Source organism: Petaurus breviceps, unplaced genomic scaffold, assembly GCF_028583685.1.
Source record: "Petaurus breviceps papuanus isolate PSGF00001 unplaced genomic scaffold, PetGlider_PUasm1.0 185, whole genome shotgun sequence".
NCBI classification, from domain to species: domain Eukaryota; kingdom Metazoa; phylum Chordata; class Mammalia; order Diprotodontia; family Petauridae; genus Petaurus; species Petaurus breviceps.
Genome location: NW_027185797.1, coordinates 5,707,701 through 5,724,484, shown reverse-complemented (window position 1 = coordinate 5,724,484; position 16,784 = coordinate 5,707,701). Strand labels below are relative to the sequence as shown.

Here is a 16,784-nt window from a genome sequence, read left to right as displayed (position 1 = left end):
ATGTCCCCTTCTCTCTGCCAACATCTCACTGCTTCATGCTGGGGCTATTATAATAGCCTGCTGGTTGGTCAGTCCATCCTCCACTCAGACGCCAAGTGATCTCCCCAAAGCCCAGAACTAACCATGTCACCTCCTGCTCAGTATAAATTCCAACGTCTCCATATTGCCTCCAGAATCAAACAGAAAATCATTTCTGGTTATTTAAAGCCCTCCATAACCTGCCTCTTACTCCACCTTTGCAGAGCTCTTATACCTTGTACTCCCCATGTACTCTGCAATCCAGTGACACTGCCCTTCTTGCTGTTCAAAAGGGACACTATCTCCTGACTGGATATTTTCTCTGACTTCCCCCATGCCTGGAATTGTCTTCTTCCTCATCCCCTCCTGGCTTCCCGAGCTTCCTTTGAGTGATAGCTAAAACCTCATGCCTTTCCCCATCCCACTTCATTACGGTAGCCTCCCTCTTTTTATCATTTCCAAGGCATCCTGTGTCTAGTTCATTCATACATAGTTTGCATATTGTCTCCCCATTAGACTGTAAGCTCCCTGAGGGCAGGGGCTGTTTTTGCCTTTCTTTGTAACCCCAGCATTAAGCACAGTGACTGATACATAACAGGGATTTAACAAATGTTTATTGATTGATTGAGAGGGTAAGTGGAAGAGAGGGTGAAAGAATGAAAGAGTTGTGAGGGATGGTGAGAAATATGGTGGTGAGATGTATGGTGAGAAATGCAGAAAATGTTTAAGTTTTTGCACAAATAAATAGAATGTAGCTAAGTTTAGAAGGGAGACAGTTAATTAGGGGAAAACATTTTGCAGCAAATTTCTCTGATAAAATGTTCAAATCCAAGATATATAAGGAGCTGATTCAAATTTTTAAGAATAAAAGCTCCCTGTGAGGTTTCAGTCAGAGCCATTAGTTTAGCAAAAACATTGAAGAGGCTTCAGGAAAAGAGACACCTTGATGCATTGTTGATGGAGATGTGGAATGGTCCAGCTGTTCTAGAAAGAAATTTTAAAATAAGCTCCCAAAGGTACTAAACCCTTTCACTTGCTGTTCTCTTACTTGACTTTTAACTCAAGGAGATCCAAGAAAGAGAAATATGTCCTGTATGTAATATATGTGTGTTTATACACATAAATGTGTGTAGCAACTTTTTTCATGTTAGAAAAGAATGGGAAAATAAGGGGATATCCATCAACTGGGGAATGGCTAAACAAGTTATGGTATATGAATGTAATGAAATAATATTGGGCTGTAAGAAATGAAGAGACTGCTTCAGAGAAACCTGGGAAGACCTGTGTGTAGTCTAATGCAGAAAGAAGCAAGCAGAGCCAGAGGAGTAATTTATGCTATAACAAGAACAATGTAAAAATGAATAATTTTGAAAGATTGAAGTACTCTGATCAACATAACAATCAATCATAATCCCAGGGGACCAAAATGCTATGCACCTCTGGCAAGACAAAGGTGATTGACTAAATATATAGAATAAGACATTCATTTTTGGATGTGGTCAATATAAGAAATTGTTTTACTTGACTATGTTTATTAGTTATAAGAATTTTGTCTTTCCTTTCTTTTTTTCCAATATAGAGTGGAAAGCAGAAGGGGAAAAATAAATGCTTGGTGGCACAGTGGATAGGGCACTGGACCTGGAGTAAGGAAGACCTGAGTTCAAATATGGCTTCAGACATTTACTAGCTGTGTGACCCTGGACAAGTCACTCATCCCTGTTTGTCTCAATTTCCTCATCTATAAAATGAGCTGGAGAAGGAAATGGCAAACCATTCTAATATCTTTGCCAAGAAAACCTCAAAATGGGGTCACAAATAGTTGAACATGACAGAAATGACTGAACAATTAAAAAATAAAATTTAATCTAAAAAAACAGTATAAGATGGTGCCCTAGTCTATTTTAATTAGTTAAAAGTTTTTGAAACTGAAAAGCTAGCAAGGACACAATACCCTGACTGTCACTGTTGCTGTTTTCATCATTATTATGCTTCCATGGTATGAGGTTTTCCCTCCAGGGAATCAGATGGCTCCTTCTTTAGAGCACTGGCCACTGTGGGAGGAAGTGAGTCAGCATTCCTGCCCAAGAACAGGTAGCTCCCAGCCAGCAGCTTCCCACACCTGACCAGTGGTGGCTCCTGCCCCTCACCGTCACTGCTGCCTTCCAGCCACCAAGAGAAAATATAGATCCTGAAGAAAAGATGACACAGTGACAGGGTAACAAGTCAAAGGGCACCTTAAAAGTACCAGCTCATCCATACCCTGCATCCAGCCATTACAGCACCTACACTTCCTAAATGCCTCCTGGCTGCTTTTCTTCTCTCTTTCTTCCTTTCCTCTCTCTTTTCCTTCCTTTTTTTCTCTCTTTTCTTCCTTCTCTTTTCCTTTTCCTTCCCTCTCTCTTTTCCTTCCTTTTTTCTCTCTCCTTTTCTTCTTTCTCTCTTTTCCCTTTCCTTCCCTCTCTCTTTTCCTTCCTTTTTTCTTCACTCCTTTTCTTCCTTCTCTCTTTTCATTTTCCTTTCTTCTCTTTCTTGATTCCTCCATTTATTAGCACTCTCCCAGAAATAAGTCTGGGGACAGCTATATAATGGAGGGATCTCTGGACCTTGAATCAGGAACACCTGAGTTCTAATCCTGTTTCAGACATTTACTAGCTGTGTGAGGAGCAAATTTCTTGACTTCTCCAGTCTCAGTTTCCTCACCTGTGAGATGAAGATAATAATAGTCCCTAACTCTCAGAATTGCTGTGAGGATCAAATGAGATAACAGATGTAAAGCACTTTGCAAACCTTCAAAAAGCTGTTTCAATGCCAACTATTATTTTTTTGTATATACATATACAAGGCAAAATTCCCAAAAGAGAAAGATAATGTTGCAATAAAAATTAGATTTCCCTCACCAACACACACACACACACACACCTCTAGATTGACTGAGAAACTCAATAAAAGAGTTAAAAGAAAATGAAAAATCACCAGACTTGTGATTTCATTGTATAAAGAACTCTTACATAAGGGAATTCCCTATGGGGAATGTGGGTTAGCACCTGCTATGTGACTTCTGCTCTTAGAAAGTGGCCTCTGACATAAAAAGGTTGAATGATTTCCCCAGAGTCAGACAGCTAGAACATATCAGATGTAGGCTTTGAACTCAGGTCTTTTATGGCTCCAGTGCCATATCTCTGTCCACTATGTCCACTATGCCCTCCCTATCCCAAATGAAAAAAGCACAAGGATGAAAATTAAAATAACAAATTCAAAAAACAAGAGAACTGACTGTTTAGAACAAATAGTGAGAAATCCAATTAGAACAACAGACACTCTGAAAAAGAGATTAAAAGTTTCAGAACTCAAAAACTGAGAACAACTATTCAGACAAAATTGAGATGGAAATTAGAAGAATGCCTGAGAGCTCAACAAGTCAAAGTAGTTGACCTTATAGAAAGAACACAAAACAATTTTTAGAATTATTGGTTTATCAAAGTGAAGCAGAAAAGCCCATAAAAGAAAACTGACCAGAAGTATTAGAAACAGAACATAAACTGATAGAATTCTGAGGATCCCTAGGGGATGGGAGGGAGAAGAATCCCAAGTTCAACTGACCCAGAAACATTATCACCAAATTCCAAAGATTGAACATTAAAAAAAATTCTTGCAAGCATCCAAGAGGAGGCTTTCACATATCAAGAGAAAACAGTTCAAATTATCTAAGAGTATTCAGCTACCAGAGGAAATGAAAGAAAAGCCCGAGATATGATATTTCAAAAAGCCATAGAAATCAATTTGCACCCAAAAATAACATTCTGCATGAATGGCATTTTAAAAGGTGGATTTTCATCAGGAGACAAGAATTTGAATCATTCCAGCTGCAGAAAATAGAGGTGACCAGGGCATTTGGTGCATAAATTCCTCAGATCATATAGCATGAAAAGACCAAAACCAAAATCAATGTTTACATACTTTGAGGAGCAAGGCTAGTGAAGTTTAGGGTCTCACTATGGCTGAAGGTCACTCAGAGAACAAAGAGAAAATATTGAAACACCACTAACAAAGGTCAGTCTAGAATCACACACTCATCTGGGCTGGGTAAAGAAGGAGGTAAGATTTTAGAATCAGTAATTTTTAGAATTAGATCTTTTAGACCTAATTTTAGAATTCTTTTAATATTCTTACCTTATATAAAGATTGCTGTAAAAAAAAAAAAGGAGAATGTTTATGGACAAACACCATAAAGGGGATCAGATGCTAGAGGAATGAAAGCATGTTTATTGCCCATTAGTCACTGTGTTAAGCATTTCTAATTCATAAACAAAAAGAGAAATTCCTTGACCTCAAGCAGCTTACATTCTATTGAGGGAAAGCAACATGAGCACAGATAAGAATGAAGAAAATACAAAGTTATTTCAGAGGACATTCAAAGATAGAGTCGGGGTGAGAGGTAGGGTAGGAGAGGGAAATTCTGAATCATAATCTTATTTGGGTTAGGCAAGAGAAGTTTTAGAACATTTCAAAATAGAGTAAAAGTTTTGGACATGATCAATATGGGAATTATTTTTGCTTAACTTTGCTTATTCATTACAGATTTTCTTTTTTTTTCCTTGCTGGAAGTGGGAGAAAAAAAAAGCTTAATAACTGTTAAAAGTAAAATTTCATCTTAAAAAAGTAAAAATTATGGTCTGCCAACTAAAAATAAGTGCATGAATGAATGAATATGGTAAGGGAATCTGGGCTTGAGTCAGACAACAGAGAATGAGTTTTTATGGGAAGATACTAATATCAGATTGTTTCACACAAAACAAACCTAAGTGAATTCATGTTGATTTAAATTAAATAATTTATATAAAAGAATGGGATGAAAGAAAAATAAACTTAACAATTATAACATTGACCGTCACTGGATTAAACTTGGAAGAAAAAAAGAACTCAACAATATTCTGCATAAATGTGTTTGAAACAAGAAGACAAAGACCATAATACTTCTGTAATGAGAAGTCATAATATTTCTCAAGCTAATCTCACTGGTATGAGTGAGTACTCCTGCAAAGATACAATACAAACTGCCAGTTCATGCTTCTCAGCTTGTGTGATTCATCCATATCTTCCCATAAGTTCACCTTAGAGCTTCTAATCAACAGGGCCTAAGGAGCTTCCTCTAGGTCTCCTCACAATGCATAAATATCAATGGAGTACCTGAGCTGTCCATTAGTTATCCCTCACTCTTACCCCATGACTATCTCATACTCTTTTCCATTCAATCCCTCTCTGTTAATGTTATTCTTGCTTGTTCCCTTGTGCAATTCTTAGTTGATAAAGTTTTGAAGACTAACTAAAGCTCCCCATGTCTTTGGGGTGACCTTTAATTTCAATTCTTTGGAGATTACAATATTCCTTGACTTATGACAATACAGTGCCAGAAGAAGAGCATGAATGCAGACAGAATATGAAAAGTTTAGGGGGGAAAATTTACACTTCACATCTCTAACAAATTTAGAGAATTAATACAAATCTTTAAAATTGAAAACTATTTCTCAATAGGTGGTCAGAGGATATGAACAAACATATTTCAATAAAGAAATGCCAACTACCAAAAACCATATGGAAAAAATTCAAGATCATTAATAAGAGACATGCAAATTAAAGAAATTTATGTCCATGAAATTGAAAAAAAAATGTTAAATGAAAAAATAAAAAAGTGTAAATGTTCAAGGGGATTTAGGAAAAAATAGCACATTGATTCACTGCTGAGGAATCAGTGAAAACAATTTTTAGTTATATAATAAAAAGTTGCTAAACCGTTCATACCCTTTGATCTATCAATCCCACTACTGTGTTTAAGCCCTCAGGAGGTCAATGACAGAAAGAAAGTCCTTTGTGCTTCAAGGTATTTATAGCAACACACTTTGTAATAACAACAACAAAAGTAAACGAAACAAGTACCCAGTGATTGAGGACTAACTAGACGAATTGTGAAATATTCATGTAAAGAAATATTACTATATTGTATAAAATAATGGATGCAAATAATTCTGAGACCATTGGAAAACTTGTATGTACAGGTGCAAAGGCAAGAGAGAAGAATCATAAGAACTATATACAAAATAACTACAAAAATGTAAATGAAGTCAACCTCAAAGGTAACAAAACTCAGGTCAGATGTAAATGGATGATGTTGGTTCCTAATCACATACTTTCTGTTAACAAAATAGAAAGTTGCATGTACTGCAAGTCCCAATCATTAAACTGAGTAGTTTTGTATAGTTTCTTAATGTTGGTTTTCTGGCATGAGTGCATGCATGAGAGAGAGGGGGGTGGGGTACTATAGAGCAAGGAAATGACTTTTGAGGTGAAAACAAAGTATTAATTTTAGATTTTGCAACTGTTAAAAGAAACCACACCCACAACCATGGCAGACCCTATGTCCTAGCCATACAAAGATGATTAAATGATTGCTAATGAGCAGGCCTCATTATAAATTAAGTCTCAAACAACTGCTGTTCTGCAGCTTTCAGTCAATTTTTTTTTTCAGGCAAATGGGGTTAAATGACTTGCCCAGGGTCACACAGCCAGACTTGAACTCAGGAAGATGAGTCTTCCTGGCCCCAGAGCTTGTGCTCTATACACTATGGTGCCCCTTAACTGCCTCATTCAAAGGGAAGCCTTCCATTATTCAGGAGAGGTAATCAATATTCATCTCTGAGCTCCCCAAAATTCTTGAGTAGAGTGACCTGGGAAAGAATGGGACAATGAATGGTTGTTATTCCACCGCTCTGTAGCGTTAAGGAAAAGACTGTATTTTTAACATATTATTACCTTTGTCTTCTTCAAAATTTCTAGAAATGTTATTTCAAATGTATTTATTAAGCACCTACTGTGTGCCAGTGCAGCTAAGTGGCACCATAGTGCATAGAACACTAGGCACGGAGTCAGGAAGACTCATCTTCCTGACTTCAAATCCAGTCCCAGATACTTACTACCTGTGTGACCCTGGACAAGTCACTTAACTCTATTTGCCTCAGCTTTCTCGTTTGTCAAATGAGCTGGAGAAGAAAATGGCAACCAGTCCAGTATCTTTGCCAAGAAAACCCCAAGTGGGGGCATGAGATTACTGAACAACAACAGTGCCAGGCACGGTGCTAAGCACCGGGGCTACAGAGAAAGGCCAAAGGCAATCTCTGCCCTGAAGCAGCTCGCGCCAAAGGCACGGGGAATGCCCCGTCTTAGGTATCTCTCTCCAACCTAGAAATAGCTCAGATATTAGAATAATGTTCAATTAATTGTGAAAATTGTTTCTGGCAGGCTTGTAGAGTCACAGTATTAATATTTTTTTCCTTCAGCACTACTTTTCACTTTAGAAGAAAATTGTATTTCCTATCAAAGCAACCAATATTTGAGTGTCTGCCAGGTACAAAGCACAGTGCCTTCCTTCTTTTGAAAAAGAAGCTACTAGAAAGTTAAATTCTAGCTCGAGCTGAGCTAATTCTCCATTATTCCATTGTTCCAATAAATACTAGTTGTAATTGGTGAGTGTTTTGCAGGATCTAAGGTCCCTGTGAATGCCGATAATTGTCTGGCAGAGCTTCCACCTTTGGGGTCCAATTATTTTAGTAAGTCAGGTGTACAGGACGCATTCAATGATGACAAATGACTTGGCTTTATTATGGGGGGAAAAAAACGAAGAGTCTATAAAGCCAGGGACACTGTGTGTTTCCCCACCAAGCTTTGCCTATTTAGTGACTTTTCTCCTGCTCTCTCAGTATATAAGAAGACATCTGGGGCTCATTTAACAGCATTTTACTGTTTCAAACTGAGCTGATATCTGTGTCAGGCTTATTCTCATTGTTAGCTAATTTACATCTTATCTAAAAAGACTTTGCAAGGAATACCCAGATCTTGAGGAATGGAGTCAAAGCTAAGGGTTTTAGACTAGTGTCCCTCCACCAGTCTTCCCTCATGCAACAGTAGACCTGTGCCTGTGAATAGAACACTTTCCTCATTTTTAATTTCTCTAACTAAATAACTGCCCTGCCTTCCCTCCATACATACACTTTGAACACTGACTGAGCAAAGGAATTTGGTGCAGTGAAAAGCATCCTGGATTTTAGAGTCAAAAGAAGGAAGGAAATAAGCACTATGTTATGTACTTTACAAATATTATCTCCTGTGACTATCACAACAATTCTTGGAGGTAGGTCCTATTATTATCATCATCCCCATTTTACAGATGGGGAAATTGAGGTAGGGGTTAAGTGCCTTGCCCAGGGTCATGCAGCTAGGAAGCAGCTGGACTTGACCAGCTCGACTTGACTCCCAGCCCTGCACTCTATACACTATGCCACCAAGCTCCCTCAAGAGAGCTCTCTTCAGGTCCCAACTCTGCTACTTATTAATGTCTTATTTGGAGCAATTCACTTAAGCTCTCTTGACATCCATTTCCTCAGAAAGTCAGTATGAAAATGCTTAGAGGAACTCAAAGAATTGTTGTGCTAGCAAATAAGGTAAAGAGAACAAAGCACTTTGAAAGCAGGAAGCCCCATTTCTCCCTTGCTAGAGAATAGAAAGCAATTTGGCTTGGGTTATTTCTTTATTAATTCCCTTACCGGAGATGGGAGGTGCCTTGGGAGTGGAAGGGCAGCCTCAGGTCTGAAATCCAGAGGCTTAAGTTCTACCTTTGACCTAACCATAAGCAAGTCCTTGAGCAATTCTCAAAGATAATAAGTACCTCTGCAGGAGGCTTTCACGTGGGATTCAAATCCAGACTTTCTTCTACTGCCTAAAAAAAGGAGAAATAGGGTTTTATTTCAAAACCAAATTATAAACAAGGTCAAGTCACAAATTTTAGTAAAGGGCCATCACATGTATTTTGTATATAATGAATAAATATGCAAAACCTAATAGTCTGAAAAGAACTCTCCCTCCTCGTGAAGGGAAAAGAGGTGGTGAGGTCAGATATAGTAGAAAGCTGCTACCAACTGACATACTGGGTCCTGTCTAGACAGCAAATTTCAACAAAAAAAAAGATGAACACTCAACTAAGGGTCAGAAGACCTGAGTTCCAACTCTGGCTTTGTAGCTCATTTTCTACATATCCTTTGTCAAGTTATTTCTAATCTCCCTGAGACTCAGTTTCTTCCTCTGTAAAAGGAGAGGATTAAGCTCTTTGAGCTTAGTTCTAGTTCACAAATTCTGGGAATGGTGTAAGATATTAAAGACAGAGAAGAGGGGGTTTCTCTACACAGAGAGTTTCAAGGTGAAGCTTAGCCTTCTGCCCTGAGAGGTCCTTTTGTGTAACCTACCTAGACTTCATAGCCCAAAGGCCTGTATAAACCTGCCATCCACATGTAACAGTCCTCTCAGGGTGGGAAGACAGATTCTACTTCTTCTACAGGTAGGCATAATGGCCTGGACTTGCAGGGACTCCTGATATTTTGAGTCTTCATCTATCTCCAAAGGCACAGAATATTGCATTTTTAGGATGAAGTAGGGCTTAGAAAACCCTTGAGGGGAAAAAAAGAACAATGAGTGGGAGCAGGTGAAAAGAGGTGGACAGCAGTGATGTGATTGAAGTCATAGCTACTGGGATGCCATTTCTCCTCCCAGACCCTCCAGAAGAAAGGAAAATTAGGGGGACAAGTAGCAAGGCATAAGACCTCTCTCCATCATGGCTTCTAACCCAAACCACTGGAGCACTGGTGAAAGGAGATATCCTGCAGGAAATGTGGAAGAAAGGAAGATCCTGCTCTCCCTCCCTTGCTCTCTCTCAATTAAGTGTGATTAGAAACCCATTTCCATTAAAAACACTTAGAACATAGGAATAAATGGAGTCTTCCTTAAAATAATAAGTAGCATCTACCTAAAACCATCAGCAAGTATTATATGTAATGAGGGTAAGCATTTCTAAAAAGATGGCCATGTGGGGTGTGAATTAAGGATGTCCATTATCATCCCTGTTATTCAATATAGTACTAGAAATGTTAGCTTTAGCAATTAGAGAAGAAAAAAAAATTGAAGGAATTAGAATAGGCAAAAAAGAAACTAAGCTATCACTCTTTGCAGATGATATGATGATATACTTAAAGAATCACAGAGAATCAAGTAAAAAAAATACTTGAAATAATAACTTTAGCAAAGTTGCAGGATATAAAATAAACCCACAGAAGTCAACAGCATTCATATATATATATATATATATATATATATATATATATATATATATATATTACTAACAAAACACAAGAGCAAGAGATAGAAAGAGAAATTCCATTTAAAGTTACTGTAGATATTATAAAATATTTGGGAGTCTACCTACCAAAACAAACCCAGGAACTATATGAACATAATTACAAAACATTTTTCACACAAATTAAGTCAGATATAAATAATTGGAAAAACGTCAGTTACTCATTGGTAGGCTGAGCTAATATAACAAAAATGACGATTCTACCTAAATTAATTTACTTATTCAGTGCCATACCAATCAAGATACGAAAAAATTATTTTGTAGAGCTAGAAAAAATAATAACAAAATTCATCTGGAAGAACAAAAGGTCCAGAATATCAAGGGAATTGATGAAAAGAAATGCTAGGAAAGATGGCTTAGCCATACCAGAACTTAAATTGTATTATAAAGCAGCAATCATCAAAACTACTTGGTACTGGCCAAGAAAGAAGGTGATGGATCAGTGGAATAGGTGAGGTACACAAGACACAGTAGTCAATGACTATAGTAATCTACTGTTTGATAAACCCAAAGACTCCAGCTTCTAGGACAAAAACTCACTATTTGACAAAACTGCTGGGAAAACTGGAAAATAGCATGGCAGAATCTGGGCACAGACCAATATTTCATACCGAATACCAAAATAAAGTAAGAATGGGTTCATGACTTACATATAAAGGCTGATACTATAAGTAATCTGGGAGAGCAAGGAATAGTTTATCTGTCAGATTTATAGAGAAGGGAAGAATTTATGACCAAAGAAGAAATAGAGAGCATTACAAAATGCAAAATGGATACTTTTGGTTATATTGAAATTGAAAAGATGTTGCACAAGCAAAGCCAATGCAACCAAGATTAGGAGGAAAGCAGATAACTGGGAAAGAATTTTTACAACCAGTGTCTCTGATAAAGGCCTCATTTCTAAAATATATAGAGAATTGAGTCAAATTTGTAAGAATACAAGTCATTCCCCAATCGATAAATGGTCAAAGGATGTAACAGGCAGTTTTCAGAGGAAGAAATTAAAGCTATCTACAGTCATATGGAAAAATATTCTAAATCACCATTGATTAGAAAAATGCAAATCAAAACAACTCTTAGGTACCACATCTCATCTGTCAAATTTGCTAACATGACCAAACAAGAAAATTATAAATGCTGGAAAAGATGTGGTAAAATTGGAACACTAATGTATTAGTAGTGGGTCCACCAATCTAACCAATGGTGATCCAACTATTTTGGACAGTAATTTGGAACTATACCCAAAGGGCTATAAAATGTGCATACCCTTTGACTCAGCCATACCACTTCTAGGGCTGTATCCCAAAGAGTTCATACAAATGGGAAAAGGGCCCACATGTACAAAAATGTTTATAACAGCTCTTTTTGTGGTAGATAAGAATTGGAAATTGAGGGGATGCCCATCAATTGGCAAATGGCTGGGCAAATTGTGGTATATGAATGTAATGGAATACTACTGTGCTATAAGAAATGAAGAGCAGGAAGACTTCAGAAAAATGGAATGACTGGAATGACTTATATGAACTGATGCTGAGTGAGGGGAGCAGAACCAGGAGAACATTATCCACAATAACAGCCACATCATTCAATGACTAACTTTGATAGACTTGGCTCTAAGACTCATGATGGCAAATACCATCCACATCCAGAGAAAGAATTACGGAGTCTGAATATTATTTGCTCTCTCTTTTTTGTTTTGGTTTTTTTTTGTCTTTTCTTTCTTGTGATTCATTCAATTGGTTATAATTGTGAAAATACGTTTAATATGAATGCATATATAGAGCCTATATCAGATTGTATGCCATCTTGGGGAGGGGGGAAGGGAGGAAGAAGATTTAAAACTCAAAAGCTTGTGGAACTGAATGTTGAAAACTAAAAATAAATTTTAAAAATATATTTTAAAAAGAAACCCATTACCAAGTGCCTTCATGTATTCTGCCACAAGATGACCTTATTTTAGTTCTCTTGCGTATCTATGGTCAATCAGCCTTGGATCCCTTCGGTCAAGGTCTGAGCTTGTGTTGGGACTACCCAGTTTTAGTCACACAGAAAAAGGACACTCCCAGGACATTCATCTCAATCTTTGATTCACTGTTAGAGAATCTCTCAGAGAGTCTCTCTCTCTCTCTCTCTCTCTCTCTCTCTCTCTCTCTCTCTCTGTCTGTCTCCTTCTCTGTCTCTGTCTCTGTCTCTCCCTCTCTGTCTCTCTCTCTCTGTCTCTCTGTGTCTCTCTGTCTCTCCCTCTCTGTCTCTCTCTCTCTGTCTCTCTCTGTCTCTCTGTCTCTCTCTCTCTGTCTCTCTGTCTGTCTGTCTCTCTCTCTAACAGAGGCCATATTTAAATAATGTAACCAAGAGAGTGATCAGATCCCCAAAGCAGAAGCTTAAAAGAGAGTTCAGGACCTGTCCCTCTCTAGGGAAGGATAACAAATCTGACTTTCAGTGTAGACACCCTGAGACAGTTAGGAAGAAGAATAGATAGGCAGGCAATTTTTATGTATTAAGACAGGACTAGGCAGGCCTTAAGTGTCTACTATGAGCCAGTTGCTGCACTAAGTACTGAGGATGCAAATACAAGCAAAAAGAAAAGACAGTCCTTGCTCTCATGGAGCTGACATTCCAATGGAGGAAGATGACACACAGTAGAAAACTGAAAGAGGTCAGGGTGAGGGGCTTGGTGAAAGTACTTAGTGAGAGGCCAGAAAGTCAGAAGTTCAGTCAGGAAGAAGGGAATTAAGAATGGCCACCCTGGGCCACTCCTCCAAAATGGAGGCACTGGGGAAAACTCATCATTGGGACAAGAAGACCAGCATGGGGCAGGGACGTTCCAGAGGGAGAAGGTTGCAGGAGTAGGTGGCTGCCCCTGAGAAAGGAGGCCCCGAGCACTGAGACTATATAGGCATATAAATATATATATATACATCTATATACATATCATACACACACACACACACACACACACATATATATATATATATCACTATATAGTGAGACTATAGCTAAGGCCAGCTCACAAGGCCCAAAAAGCTAGAACCACACCCCAGAGAGGGAGAGAAGCAATTCTGATTTCAATTTCACTTCAGCCTGACCTCCTAAACCTGGCTGGGTGCAATCCCTGGCTGACAAAGGTATAAACCAAAGAACCTCTAAGGCCCCTTCTAAATCTTGGCCTATAAAGCTATGAGTGGGGTCCAATGGAAAAAATGTTGGCTCTGCCACTGGAGGGCCTAGGTTCAGATCCTACCTCTGATATTTACTTCCTCTGTGACTTTAAGCAAGCCTTGGTTTCCTCATCTTTCAAAGAGGGAGTTGTTTTATGTGGTTTATGAGGCACCTCAGAAACCACAGTGTGTGTTGGAGAGAGTGTCACATAACTGACTATGCAATTCTGAAATAGAACAACCCAGAGATAGTGCCCATCCGCTTTGGAATCTTAGGGTATGGGATATAAGATCACCTAAGTCCTTACCCATCTATAAGGTGAGGACTCATGGTCCTTGTGCCATGCTTTGAGCACCACAAGAACAGGCCTCTGGCTTCCAAACTGAAGGACTGTTTGTTGTTTGGGATTAGAACAAGGATGCTCTCTCAGATTTATTCCAGCCCTGGCTACTGCTTTGTGTTGTACTCTCAGCAAAACAGCCAGAGATATCAGTTGTCCCTCATTTTCTCTTTAGAAAGCAGGAATACATGACTTTTGTGCCCATACTAATTGGCATGGCTGAATAAACCTTCTAAAACGGCACATTCTAGAAAAAAAAAAATCCCTCCAAATGAGCTATTCTGAATCATGTCCAATAAACCATGCCAACAGACAGCCTGGACCAATGCGGAAAAAGAAAAGACAGGTTGTCAGCTTGAGAAGTTCATGTCACTAGAGAGAAGTCACCGCTTGGTCAAAAGTTATGTCATTGATTTGCTCTGGCTGAGCCTAATCTTTTGTCTAGGAAGCCCATCTCCGGAGGATTTCTCTCTGTGTGTTACTACTAGTGGCCTCCAGATGGTGCTGTATAACCTTGCAATGACGAAAATGGAGTAAAACCTTTGTGCTGACTGGCTGGTTCTCTTCAAATGCCAGTTATCCACTCCCCAAAGACTACTTGAAGTGATCCAGACTTCTTTAAAGGGTTCTCATTTCTACATGCTACTAGACACTTAAATCCCTCATTTCCTACCCTCTTCCTTCAATGGCCATCATATGGGAATTAAAGAATAATTTTCATTTATTCAACATTTATTTTATTTCTAGTTGTTAAATAAAATTTAATATTCTCTGTTTGTACTGGGAAACCCTTTGGGTCTTTCTCATTAACAAAAACCAGTAAAGTTGCTTTGGTCTGTTAGTCACTGATTCTTGTTAGAGATTCTTGACCTCATATTTTCTCAAAATTGCTTTTAAGAGAAGCTTGACCTTAAGAAAAATATAGCAAGTGAACAGTCTTCTGAATTCAATTCACAAATTTATTAAGCTCCTACTGTGTACTAGGCAGGAAGTAGCCTGGCAGAGTGAGTGGGAAGCTGGCCTCACAATCAGGAACACTTAGCTTCAAGTCCCACTTCTGATTGGCTGGACTACACTGGATTTCCCAGGCCCTCTGCCCCCTTTATGACTGCAAGCTGTAGGACAGCTGCCATTCCTGCAATGATAGAAAAAATTTCCAAACATTGGTGAAATCACAGGTTCAAAACAGACCATCACCTCACCAACCTCATACTAACCAAACAAACAGGAAAAAAGTGTATTGTGCAAGACACACAGACAAAAAAATAGTCCCTATGCTCAAAAAAGTTTACATTCTCCCTAAAGTATACTCTCTTCCTCTAGTCTTTCAGATCAATCCAGTTTTCTAGTTCTCTCTGTCTGTCTCTTTATCTATCTCTCTGTGTGTGTCTCTCTCCCCCTCCCTCTCTCTCTCTCCCTCTCTCTATCTCTCTCTCCCACACACACACACACACGCAGACACACACACACACACATACTTTACCATGGTATTAAGCCCAGAGCATCCACTTTGACTAAAAAAAATCAGAGGCAAGGGGTCAGAACAAGAAAAAGGGCACGTAGAGTATTCTTGGTCCACTCTCTAATTGAAGGACTCAAGAATCATTGACTGTATGAGTTAGAAGATGCCTTTTTAGAATTGGACTTCCAGGAGCCAAGATGGCAAAGAAAGAAGTAAATCTCTCTCACTCTCCCTTATTGACCTCTGAAATCCCAGAAAATATTGCCCCAGGAAAAACCCTGGAACAGTTAAGCAAGCAGAAAGACAGGGTGCAGCAGTCTTGTAGCCTGGGAAGCTTAGGGAATAAATGGGAAAGGTCCCTCTCACTCTGGTGGAGGTGGAGACAGTACAAGATGGAAGGTGTCCCAGCAAACTACACCTCGGCAACTAGGGGGAGAGATTCTGAGTCCCAGGGTGCTGGAGCAAGCAAGAGCCAACACCAGGACTCCCGGAGTTCCTTGGCACAGGCAGGAGAACCAGTAACTAGCTCGGGAAACCACCATATGTGCCAGTGGACAGGCATCCTCCAGCAGCCAAACCTCCCTGTACTTCAGTACAACTCCAGTGGGCATAGCTGCAGGCAGGCAGGAGTCCTCCAAGGGCCAGACTCCCCAGTCCCACCCCAAGAACTTCAGTGTTACCAACTCCAGTTCAACACCAGGTAAGCTGCCAGACCCCTACAGATTCTAGCTGTCAGTACCTGAGGTCCTAGCACAAAAGTCAGTGACCAGTTCCCAGGACCCCAGCACAAAAAGCATGGGTCAGTGCCCCCTGTGCTTCACCAGGAGAGCTCAACTTTAAAAGCCAGGAAATAAGCAAACATCATGAGCAAAAAACAGAGATGGAAAATGACCACAGATTCTTACTATGGGGACAGGAAAGATAAAGGAACAAATTCAGAAGAGGACAACATTGTCGATATACTCACATCCAAAACCTCAAAGGGGAATATGAACTGGTCTCAAGCCTACTTGGAAGAGTTCAAGAAGGATTTTAAAGGTCAAATAAGAGAAGTAGAATAAAAATTGGGAAAAGAAATTAGAGCTATGCAAGAGAGAGCCAAAACCTTGGAAAAGGAAGGACAAAAATTGACTATAGAAAATAACTCCTTGGGATGGCTAGGTGGTGCAGTGAGTAGAGTGCCAGACCTGGAGCCAGGAGGACCTGAGTTCGAATTCAGCCTCAGACACTTAACACACACACACACACACACACACACACACAAAACTTAGCCGTGTGACCTTTGGCAAGTTACTTAACCCCAATTGCCCTCCAAAAAGCAAGAAAAACAAAAACAAAAAAAACTCCTTAAAAAGTAGAATTGGCCAAAGGGAAAAGGAGGCACAAAAATTCACTAAAGAGAACTCCTTTAAAAAGTAAAATGGGGGAAACAGAAACAAGACTTCCATGGGGATCCTGCTCCCACCTCCTCCAATTCATGTAAAAAAAGACTCTAAACAAACTTTGGAGCTACAGAACCCACAAAATGATACAGAGAAGCTGACCTCCCACTGAAGACAGTCCAGCAGGCC

At 39.2% G+C, this 16,784-nt stretch overlaps 1 protein-coding gene across 1 annotated transcript in view; it reads right to left on the bottom strand.

Moving 5' to 3' along the window:
- CPNE4 (copine 4) overlaps window positions 1-16,784 on the bottom strand; it is a 679,918-nt gene that overhangs the window by 631,951 nt on the left and 31,183 nt on the right. The window contains exon 2 of the mRNA XM_069088381.1: window positions 8,735-8,785. The gene's annotated coding sequence lies outside the window, so the exon portion shown is untranslated. The remainder of the gene's footprint in view (window positions 1-8,734; window positions 8,786-16,784) is intronic.